A 12,293-nucleotide genomic window follows, 5' to 3' on the forward strand; every position below is an offset into this window, starting at 1 on the left:
GAGTCCCAGGATTGAGTCCCATGTCGGGCTCCTGGCATGGAGCCTGCTTCTCCCTCCTCTTGTGTCTCTGCCTCTCTATCATGAATAAATAAATAAATAAATCTTAAAAAAAAAAAAGAAACCAGTCACACAATACTATACAGTCACACAATACTACATTATTCTATGATTCCATCAATATGACATGTCCAATCTAAGCAAATCTATAGAAAGAAGAAGTAGATTTTGACTGCCTATGGCTGGAGAGGTTGGAGGTCAGTAAGGAGTATCTCCTAATGGGTGCAGCATTTCTTTTTTGAGCTGATGAAAATGTCCTAAATTGATTGTAGTAATTTTTAAAAAGATTTTCTTTATTTATTCATGAGAGACCCAGGCAGAGGGAGAAGCAGGCTCCCTGTGGGGAGCCCAGTGGGGACTCACTTCAAGGATCCCAGGATCACGCCCTGAGCCTAAGGCAGATGCTCAACCACTGAGCCACCCAGGTATCCTGATTGTGGTAATCTTTGCATAATTCTGTGAATATACTAAAAAACATTGAATTGTACTTTTTTTAAAAAAAATTATTTATTTATTCATGAGAGACAGAGAGAGAGAGAGAGAGAGAGAGAGGCAGAGACACAGGCAGAAGGAGAAGCAGGCTCCACGCAGGGAGCCCAATGCAGGACTTAGTTCACGACCCCAGGACCACGCCATGGACGGAAGGCAGGCGCCAAACCCCTGAGCCATCCAGGGATCCCCGAATTGTACTTTTTAAATGGGCGAATTCTATGACTTGTGAATTATATATCAATAAAATCATTTTTTAAGTGACATTAAAAAAAAAGTTGCTGGCAAAACCGGTATAGCCACCTTGGAAAAGCTTGACAGCTTAAAAAAGGTAAACATACATTTATCACATACCCTTCAATCCCACATAGGTATTTACTCAAGAAAAAAGAAAATTCATGTTTGCACAAAGAAATTGTAAGCAGGGGCAGTCCGGGTGGCTCAGTGGTTTAACGCTGCCTTCAGCTCAGGGCCTGATCCTGGAGACCCTGGATCGAGTCCCATATCGGGTTCCCTGCATGGAGCCTGCTTCTCCCTCTCCCTGTGTCTCTGCCTCTCTCTGTGTGTGTCTCTCATGAATAAATAAATAAAATCTTAAAAACAAATGTAAGCAAATATTTGTAGCAGCTTTATTCATAACTACCAAAACCTAAATTCCTTTCAATAAATAGATGAATTATGATGCATCTATACAAATCTCCCACAATTAAAAGGAAGAAACATGGGATCCCTGGGTGGCACAGCGGTTTGGCGCCTGCCTTTGGCCCAGGGCGCGATCCTGGAGACCCAGGATCGAATCCCACGTCGGGCTCCCGGTGCATGGAGCCTGCTTCTCCCTCTGCCTGTGTCTCTGCCTCTCTCTCTCTCTCTCTCTGTGTGTGTAACTATCATAAATAAATAAAAATTTAAAAAAATAAAAATAAAAAAATAAAAGGAAGAAACAAGTGGTTACATGCAGTAACTTGGAATTTCAAAAGCATTCATCCAAGTAAAAGAGGCCTATGTAAAAGCGCTCCTTTTCTTTAATTTTTTTTAAATTTTATTTATTTATTTGAGAGAAAGCATGAGCAGGAGTGGGAGGAGGGGCAGAGGCAGAGGAAGAAGCAGAAACCCGCTGAGCTGGGAGCCCGTTGTGGGGCTCCACCTCAAGGCCCTGAGGTCATGACCCGCGGTAAAGGCAGATACTCAACCAACTGAACCGCCCAGGCACCGAAAAGTTTTCTTTTATATGACATTTCAGGAAAGGAAAAATAATAGGAGCAGAAAACCGATCCATAGTTCTTAGGTAGTAAGGGTGAGGGAAGAGGTTGACTACAATGGGGTGGCATAAGGGAACTTTTCAGAGGTGATGAGAGTGCTCTGTATCTTGATTGTGGTGTTTGTACCTACAACTATGCATGTGTTAAAATTCATGGAACGGTCCAGAAAAAGGAATGAATATTATTGTATGTAAACTAAAATAAATGAGCTAAAAAGTACATTTAGTTTTGACATTGGGATAGTGCTCCTATCTTTGTAAACTAAAGGCAGCAGTTTTAGAGACACAGCAAGGATTTTCAGTGTTACTTTCAATGTGAGTACAGCTCATACACTGATTAGGGAGGGCTGGTAAAGAGCAAGGAAAATGAAATGTGAGTTGGGGTCAAGTTGAGAAGGGTTTGTCTACTGCCTCAGAGGGTGGTCAGTAAGACGCCTGGGTAGCTCAGTGGTTGAGCATCTCCCTGTGGCTCAGGTCGTGATCTGAGGGTCCTGGGATGGAGTCCCATGTCGGGCTCCCTGTGGGGAGCCTGCTTCTCCCTCTGCCTGTGTCTCTGCCTCTCTCTCTCTCTCTCTGTGTGTGTGTGTGTGTGTCTCTCATGAATAAAATAAATAAAATGTTTAACTTAAAAAAACAACAAGTTCCAACTGTCTTCCTAGAAAGAACCATCTACATGGTTCCCACTGCCAGAAAGAGGGCCATCCAAAGCCAGGTGGTAAAGAGTTTGCAGGATCTCAGAATACATCAGTGATTAGATCTAGGTTTTGGTAAGACGCACGCTGGTGGCTGTTTAGCTCAGCAACCGGGTAAAGCTTTTCATGTCTGTAATCTTCTCTCTGTTGTTTTACACACTCTGTGCAACTTTTAGCCGGCTCTTCTTGTGTTGCTCATTCTGACAAATTGTACGATTGCTAACATGTTCCAAATACCGTAAAAGGCTGGGTTTGGCCCAAAGATTCTTTCTGGTGAATTGAGGCAGCTGCTTGTATGGAGCTGAGATTAAGATCAGTCATCTTGACAAGAAAGAGTTTTAAGTGCAGTCGACCCTTTAGCAACATAGCAGCACTGATCCTATGTGAAGTGGAAAATCCACATGTAATTTTTGCTTCCCCCAAAACTTAAACTCCTAATAGCCTGCTATTGGCCAGAATCCTTAGAGATCGCCTAAACAGTTGGTCAGCATATATTTTGCATGTTATATGTACTACATGTTGTATTCTTACAACAAAGTAAGCTAGAGAAAGGAAAATGTTCTTAAGAAAATCATAAGGAAGAGCAAATACATTTATACATTTAGAGGTCTAGACTGTATTTATTGTTAAAAATCCTGTTTGAGTGGACTGTGCAGTTCAAATCCCTGTTGCTCGAGGATCAACTTGTAATCTTAAAATACTATATACAGCAAGAAGAGGCTTGGGGACAGTGCCCTGGAGGCAGGCAGGACAGGGGCGTACTCTGCATGGGGCCCAAGTACAGCAGCAGGGAGCCTGCCGAAGTTCTCCTCTTCACTTGTAGAGGCCCTGGAGCCACACAGTCCAGTAATGGCCCCAAGGACGCCCCCAGGGACCCGGAGAGAGCAGCGGGGAATAACGTCTTCCAGGTGATGGCCCTAGTGCGCTCCTGGGAGGGAGCCAGCAGGGCAGCCACTGCTGTGAGCCACCCTGCACAATCCCAGGCACCCAGCGGCATGTCAGCACAACGTGTGGGCTATGGCTCAGGTTATCGGCCGGAAGGTGCTTTGGGGTGGTCTCTAGCCACTGATCCTGGGGATTCCCTCCAGTGGCCTGGAGGCTGATGATGCTTGGGAAACCCAGAAGCCGCTAAGGATGCTTGCTTCCAGCTGTCGACCGGTCCACCAGCAGGGAGACCCCGAGGCCACCTTCCACAGCTCCTGAAACGCATCTGACCCCGACGGAGTCCTCTGCAGCTTCAGAGCTGAGCCATGAGCAGCTGACTGTCCCAAGGATGGACCAAGAGCCGGCCCCCAGGAGGAACAGAAGGACGGCTACGTGTGTGACGTTTACTACGTGGAGACGGCCCCCCAGATGGCCCGAGGGACCTACAGCGGCCCTACAGCCAGGAGCAGAAGCTGCCGAGTGGTGGCTAGCAACCAGAGGACATTTGTGAAGATGAAAATGATGAGAACGGAGAGAACGGCTGGCACAAGGGGTGCCCGGAGGAGGTGAGCGGCACCGAAAATGAGGATTCCAGAGGCTCTGATGAGGACAGAGGCAGCGGCAGAGTAGAGGTGTGGAGCAGATCCCCTCCGTGACAGCCCCCCTGGCCTGGCCTCTGCCCTGCGATCCTCTGCTTCCACGAGGTCTTGTCACAATCCTTGAGGGCGCTGTGACTGCAGTGCCAGCTGCCCTGGTAACATGTTCTTGGGCTTCCTCGCTGAACACATGGGAGGAAAATGCGTGTGCGCTCTCACCATCCTACGAGTGAAAACTCTTCTGAAGAAGTATGTCCTTGCCCAAACAGTGGGGTTCCTCTGCCTCGATCAAAAGTGATTCTAGAGTTCATAATTTAAAGAAGAAAAAAAAAAAAAACCCGAGAAGATGAAGCCCATTGGCCCAGGCATCTTCCCATTCTCCCCCTGGGCTGAGGCCGGGAAGTGGAGGAGAGGCTCCTGCGCACTAACATGTCCCATCTTGGAGATGCCTGCGTGGTCCAGCTGGTTAAGTGTCTGCCTTGGGGGCAGGTCATGACCTCGGGGCTCCTGCTCCAGTAAGAGCCCGTGTCTTCTATCAGAGGCAACCTAGAAGGGCTATGGCAGGTCCCTGAGGGCAGCGCAGCCTGGATGGTAACAGCCCCCTGGAGAGGAAATAGGATCCTCGAGCTCAGGGATTTCAATCCACAGCTGTCTGAACCTCTCTGCTTCCCGACTTCGGTAGCGGCTGTAGATACTGCTGTCTTCTGTGGACAGTGGTGCCGAGAAACAGGGAATGCCTGCATGTGATATACTCTGTGTTTAGTAAAAGCGAACTTTAAATATGAATAAGAAATGCCAGAGCAGTAGGGAAAAAAAATCAGTGACTTCCTACTTTTCCCGGTTTTATTTAAAGGAAAAAAAAATATTCAAATGCAAAAAAATAGGCTTCATATTTATCACACTTCTCTGTAGTAGTTTTTGTAAAGATTTGTTTATTCATTTATTTATTTGACAGAGAGAGAGAGAGAGCACAAGCAGGGGGAGCGACCCGAAGAGGGAGGGGGAGACGCAGGCTCCCACGGAGCAGGGCCCCAGGACCCTGGGATCATGACCTGAGCCAAAGGCAGACATTCCACTGACTGAGCCACCCCGGTGCCCCCGCCACGCTTCTCTGTAGTATTATAAAGATTTCTCAACATCTTTTATATAATGAGCAAGTAGAAGCAAATATATTGTGAATTCAGACAGGATCACATCCAACAGTAGGTCTAAGAACAAACAACACATTTTATAGCTATGTTTGTGTTTTGAAATGCAGACGAAAACACCGTCCGTATTAGGATAAAGCACTGAGAACTATTCCAAAGTATTTCAAAGAAATCACACAAGAATGGAATTCTGTTGTTGTTCTTCATTTTCTTTTCACAGAATCCCCTGCTGTGCTTGAGATCAAAAGAATATCAGGACAATTACAACTTTTAAACCAGCACCAAAGGGAGAACAACGCGGCAGCTCACCATTAACATTCGGACAACTGCGAACATCTGTTTTATGTTCCTCTGTTAGCATGTGTCCTGCCAAAGTGGGCGCTGGATTTATGTTCCTAAGTCATCAAGGGAAGAAAGAGTAAGTGGGGACACGCGGCAGGGGGACAGAGTCATGTCAGGGTGCTGGGAAAACAAACAAGTGGGCAAGGGGTGATGATTGCAGCCAGGAGGTGCGAAGTGTGGGCGGGAGACGCAGGTGCCCACAGCCTTGGCCGCCTCCCTCCTGTAGGGGGATGGCCCCAGAGGGAACAGCGGCAAGTTCCCTGCCCCAAAGGGCCAGGTGACGCTGATCCATGGCGGGCTGCAGAAGCCAGCCTAGGATGGGACAGGAGTTTTCAGCCATTTGCTCCCCACTACCTCATGATCCCCTGAGGTCCGCAATCCACCTCCTGGTTTCCGAGGAGTCAGCCCTGTTTCCAGCCAGAGGTCTCCTTGTGCCTCCTGTCCCCGACCTGAGCTGGCCGGGCCGGGTCTCTGTGGTCTTCACACCACACTGGGGCAGATGGCTGAGTCCTTGAGGGGGTGAAAAGTGGCTTGGCCATGGTTCCCATGCTCTGCGGCTATCCTGTGACTTTGCTCGGTTAGCACTTGATAAGCGGGACACAGGATGCTGGGGGTGAGCCCTATGCTCCTGCTACAACCCCATTTCAACAACAGACCTCAAGAGAAATTGAAGTGGAGAACTTTGTTACTCGCAGGTCCTGAGGGGAGGAGCCCGCATTCCTCCAGGGGCGGGGAGATGGAGGCAGAGGACGGTTAGGGGGTCAGGACATGGGGCACATGCCTTTAGTGAGGCTCCCTGGGCGGAATGCTTTGGGGTTCCCAGGCTGAATTGAGCAATTCAAACCGAAGAGTGGGATTTTGGAAGTTCCACAAGGTCTTAGCTTAGTACGGAAGGCGTCTAGGCCTGGGGAGGCAGGGGAGATTGCTGCTCACAGGGCTGTTGGGGAAGTCCTATCAGGAAGCTACGTTTGCCTGTGACTCTGTGGCCACTGTGTGGGGTGTGCACTTGCACACAAAGGGGCTAGTGTCAATGTGAGGCCCCCGTAAGCCACTTGGCCAAAGAATGGATGTGGGAATGGCAACACCGTGGAGTAGCTCCATGGGTCACCTGGGGGGCTCAGTTGGTGAACCGTCTGCCATCAACTCAGGTCGTGATCCCAGGGTCCTGGGATCAAGCCCGTGTCGGGCTCCCTGCTCAGCGGGGAGCCTGCTTCGTCCTTTCCCTCTGCCTGCAGCTCCCCCTGCTTCTTGTGCTTTCTCTCTCTCTAACAAATAAAATCTTAAAAAAAAAAAAAACCTCTCCACATATTGACATCATTTTCGCAGGGAGGGTGAAAGCCCATAGGTAGCCTGCTGCAGACAGGGCCCGGAAAGGTGTGTGCTTCCTGTAGGAGTCTCCCTGTGGCGGTGCCAGCCTCGGGGGCAGCCTGGGGTTCCTGTTGCTGAACTGAGGCCTCTCCTGCTTGGGTGCACCTGACTGGCTGGAGATGTGAGATTTTTAATGTGGAAACCAAACCCCACAGAAGCAACTTCAGAGGTTGGACAGACCCCACACAGGACTCAATTTCTGGTGGGCTCCTTTGTGGGATGCCCGGCTTTTGGAGTGCCTAGCTAGGGACTCAGGCCGGGCCCCCTCCTGCTGATGCCACGTGGAAGCTGGAGGTAGAGGGAATCAATCAAGGGCAGGGTAGTAGAGGGAGCAGTGTGTATGCATGGAGGCCACCACTGTCACCTCCACTCCCTCTGCCTGCCCCCATAGGGCACTCTTGCTGGTTCACCCCCCTTTTCAGCCAGTATCTTAAGTAGCAAGATAACAAAACTCTTCCCAAGCTGCTAAAAAAGCCTGAATTGTGGGAACCAGATGGGAGCTAACCACACCTTCATACCTATTCTAAGATACAGTTCGCTGTGTAAATCAGAGTTGTATTTAGACCTTCAGCCTCTCCAAAGGAAAGATGTCCTAGGATTAGTTTGCCTTCCAGGCAGAAGCATATACCACTCAGTGAGGCCCGCCTGATGGAGGAGCCAATCGCAGGGACTCAGCTTCTCAGAGCAAAGAAGAGATAGCCAGTGTGGGGTGTGGCCCCCGTTGGCAGGAGCAAGCACACCCCAGCCACCCTCCTTAGGGAGTGGGTTGCCCTGGGCAACCCAAATGCCACACATTAAAGCAGATCTTACTGGTTACCATGATTTGTGGGACCCTCCCTACACCAGGCAGCTGCCAGTTTTAGAGGCTTTGAAAACCTAAAGACAACTGTCTGGTTTTGTAGGGCAGGATGAGGTTGAAAGGCCTCACACCCCTTGCTTGATCGTGGCGGTAACGGTGGCAATTGAGGGGTTGGAGCGGAGGGGACCTGGAGACGGTAGGAGGAAGGGAAGAAAGGGTGTAAATAACTTGTAGGAGACCCCAGGTGCCCCCAGTCCCCAGGCCCGGCCTAGCCCAACTGGACCTGCAGTCAGGGCTAGTGTTAAGAGGAGAAGGTGGCAGCTCACATTGGTGCACTGGAAGGCTTAATATTGCTCCCACGGCAGTATAACCCCCAAAGGATCCATGGATTCAAACAACCCAGATCAAAATCCCAGCCAACTTCTTTGAAAAATTAGACAAGCTGATCATAAAATTTTAGGAAAATATAAGAAACTCAGAACAGCTAAAACAATATTTTAAGAGACACTTCCTGAATTTAAGACTTACTATGGAGCCACAGTAATCAAAACATATAGATATACATGGTTCTGGCATAAGATATAGATAGATAGATAGATAGATAGATAGATAGATAGATAGATAGATAGATATAGAATTGAGAGTCCAGAAATGACTCCTCATATTTATTGTCAATTGATTTTTGACAAGGATGCCATAACTATTCATTGAGGAAAGAACAGTCCACAAATAGTGCTGGGACAACTGTATACCCACATGCATAAGAATGAAGTTGGACTCCTACTTCACACCATATAGAAGACTCAAAATAAATCTTTTAACTCAGGACTCACCACTAAAACCTAAGTGTAAGAGCTTAAACTATAAAACTTTTTGAAGACAATAAGGTGTGAATCTCTGTAACCTTGGATCAGGCAATAGTTTCTTAGATATGATACCAAAAACACAAGTGACAAAAGAAAAGTATATAAACTGGACATCATCAATATTAAAGACTATTAAAGACTATTAAAGTATATAAACTGGACATCATCAATATTAAAGACTATTTTTTCCTTTCTCATCCCTCCACCCACTTTCCCTCTGGTGAGCATCTGTTCTCTACAATTAAGAGTCTGGTTTATAGTTTGTCTCTTTTTTCTTTTCCTTTGCTCCTTTGTTTTCTCTCTCTCTTTTTTATTTTATTTTATTTTATTTTATTTTATTTTATTTATTTATTTATTTATTTATTTATTTATTTTAAAGATTTTATTTATTTATTCATGAGAGACGCAGAGAGAGAGAGGCAGAGACACAGGCAGAGGGAGAAGCAGGCTCCCTGCAGGGAGTCCGATGTGGGACTAGATTCCGGGACTCCAGGTTCATGCCCTGAGCCGAAGGCATATGCTCAACCAACCACTGAGTCACCCAGGAATCCCAGATTTTAGCCATTCTGACAGGTGTGAGGTGCTATCCATCCTATTGTCGTTTTTATAGTATTTTTCTGATGATGAGTGATGTTGAGCATCTTTTCTTGTGTTTGTTGGCCACATGTATGTCTTATTTGGAGAAATGTCTGTTCATGCCTTCTGCCCTTTTAAAAATTGGATTGTTATTTTGGTGTTCAGTTGTACAACTTTATATATTTTGGATATGAACCCTTTATAGAATATATGAACCCTTTATAGAATATACCATTTATAAATATCTTCTCCTTTTCAGTAGGTTGTCCTTTAGTTTTGTTGGTTGAAAATTAAAAACTTCTGTTCTTCAAAAAACACCATGAAGAAAGTGGAGAGACAATTGACAGAATGGAAGAAAATGTTTGCAAATCCCATATCTAACAAGGAATATGTCTAAAATATTCATAAATATGGTAACAACACAATGAAAAATAGGCAAAGGATCTGATTAGATATTTCTCCAAAGAAAATATAAAAATGGCCAGTAAGCACATGAAAATATCCTCAACATCATCAGCCATTAGGGAATGCAAATCAAATCCACAATGTGACACCACTTCACACCTACTAGCATGGCTATAATCAAAAAGACAGATAACAAATGTTACTGAGGAGCTGGAGAAATTAGAACCTGCTGGTGGGAATAGAAAATGGCGAAGCTACTTTGGAAAACAGTCCAGCAATTTCTTCAAATAGTCAAGCGTAGAATTACTGTATGACCCAGTGATCCTATTCCTAGGTATACACTCAATAAACCTGCATGTTTATCCTTAGCAGGGTGATGGTGTACAAACACCCATCTTGCGCAGCAGGTTAAAGCTCCTATTTCTGGTGGGATATAGTAGTGGAGTGAGCCAGGTGCTGTATGATGCACAACAAAGGAGGGCTCACTGAATGGGAAATGAAGATATTCACACCCAATGTGATAAAATCTCCAGTGGTTGTGGGAAACCAGTGCCTGCCAGTGAAGCTGATCTCATCTGTCCCTTCTCCATGTGAGAAAAGCATAATTTTAACCAGTGCGCCTGTTAGTCGTGTCTTTCTTGGTGATCCTGACACCAACAGACCATGAAGCGTGCTGACATCCAGAGACGGCTGCTCTTCATTCCATGTCGTTTGTTTCCTGACTAAGCTCCTGATCCCTGGAGTCCGGTTACCTGGACTACTGATCCATTTCCTGACGTAGGTCCACTGTGATCCTCAGCTTTCAGAACCTGCTTCATTCTGTGGCTACCCCCTCACCTTTTCATTTAGCTGCTCCCATGCCTGGGTTCCCTCAGTCCATGCCCTGATTCCAGCCCAGTGAGCAGTACTCAAAGCATGAAAATTGTTACTAATAATATCAGATTTGTCATTACTGGCTGTGTGGCTTGGCAAGAGACTTGTGCTCCCTAAGTCTCAATTGCTTTCACTGTTAAGTGGGGATAACAATCCTAACTTTCAGGGATTTAAAAAACATTTTGAAATTAAGAATTATTTTAAAAAATAATTACACATATGGGAAAGTATTCCTCAAAAAATGTTATATCAAAAGATTAAAACGTTGGCTTAGAAATACCCATATAACCCCAAATCTGTTTTTTTTAATGTTTACATTCCTATGTGTACATATGTAACTATGTTAGCAAGTTAACAACACTTCTCTTCAATGGTAGGATTCTTGGTGGGTTTTGTTACACGTATTTCTAGATTTTCTAGTTTTTCTGCAGGGTGTTAGTATTAGAAGGAAGGTAAAGGAAAAATACCACAAATCATACTTTCTTTTCCTTACAAGTTTTAGGACTTTACTAAATTACAATGTTTTGCTGTAATAAATATCTACATTAGAAAGACCTTGGAGTGGGGCCTGGGTGGCTCAGTTTGTTGAGCATCTGCCTTCAGCTCAGGTCATGATCTCGGGGTCCTGGTATCGAGTCCCGCATCGGGCTCCCAGCTTAGTGGGGAGCCTGCTTCTCCCTCCGTGTGCTTGCTTTCTCTTTCTCTCTCTCTCTTTCTCTCTGTCCTTCTTAAATAAATAAATAAAGTCTAAAAAAAGAAAAAAGAAAGACTTCGGAAAGTTACTCTGCCTCTTTGGTCAGGATTTCACTGGTGTATTTCTTTTATCTCCCACCCCACCAACTGGTGTATTTCAAACAATGTCTCTTCCACTTCAAAACTTTTTTTGTTATCTAGCAACTTTCCATGTTCTCTTCTTGAGTCATTTACAGAAAGACAGGTAACTGCTGATTATTTTTAAGATCTTAATAAGCATGATTATGTATCAACTAACTGATATTTATCTATGAGGCACCAGGTTGATAGTGCACAGCCTACTAAAAAAGTAAAAAGCCTGTGTCCCTGACTTCAAAGAGGTTCCAGTTTAGTTAGTGCAATGAGAGTAATCCATGTCAGTCAATCAACAACACTCAATAGTATTTGATTAATACTAATCTTTATGGTATAGAAAATTGGTTCTCAAAGTGTTGCCTATGGACCTCTGGGGATTCCTGAGGTGATTTCAGGTGGTGCAAGATAAAATCTTTTCACAATATTAAGGCTTTTCCCCTCCTTCCTCACTGCATTAATAGTTGCACCAATGGGGTAAAAGCAATGGTTGGTAAAACTGGAGACACTTTAGCACAAATCTAGGTAATTTCTCTAAACTTTACAGCTGACACTTGAACAACACATTTTTAAACTTATATGCAAATTTTTTTGATAAATATAGTACAGTACTGAAAGCGTTTTTATCTCCTTAGGATTTCCTTAATAACATTTTCCAGCTTTGTAGGAATACAATGTAGGATACATATACAACATGTGTTAATAGGCTGTGTTGTTGGCAAGGCTTCTAGTCAACAGTAGGTTATTAGTAGTTAGGTTTTGGGACAGTCAAGAGTTACATCAATTTGCAACTGGACAGGGCTTGGTGCCCCTAACCCCCACGTTGTTCAAAGGTCAACTGTAGTGAGTATATTTAAGATTGGAGTCTTTAACCTTTTGGTCTCAGGATCTGTTATACTCTGAAAGTGGTAGACCAAGCAGTGCAAGAATCAGTAAATACAAACAAACAAAAAACAGGTCCATGCAGGGGGTATTGGCTGGGGCTATGAAATGGCTTCTTCCGACACAGCACAGGGATCACACATGCTTTTGATCTGAGCTGACAGTGAGGCTTCACGGGAGGTACTAGAGGAAC

The sequence above is a fragment of the Nyctereutes procyonoides genome, unplaced genomic scaffold, assembly GCF_905146905.1.
Source record: "Nyctereutes procyonoides isolate TBG_1078 unplaced genomic scaffold, NYPRO_anot_genome, whole genome shotgun sequence".
Lineage (NCBI taxonomy): Eukaryota > Metazoa > Chordata > Mammalia > Carnivora > Canidae > Nyctereutes > Nyctereutes procyonoides.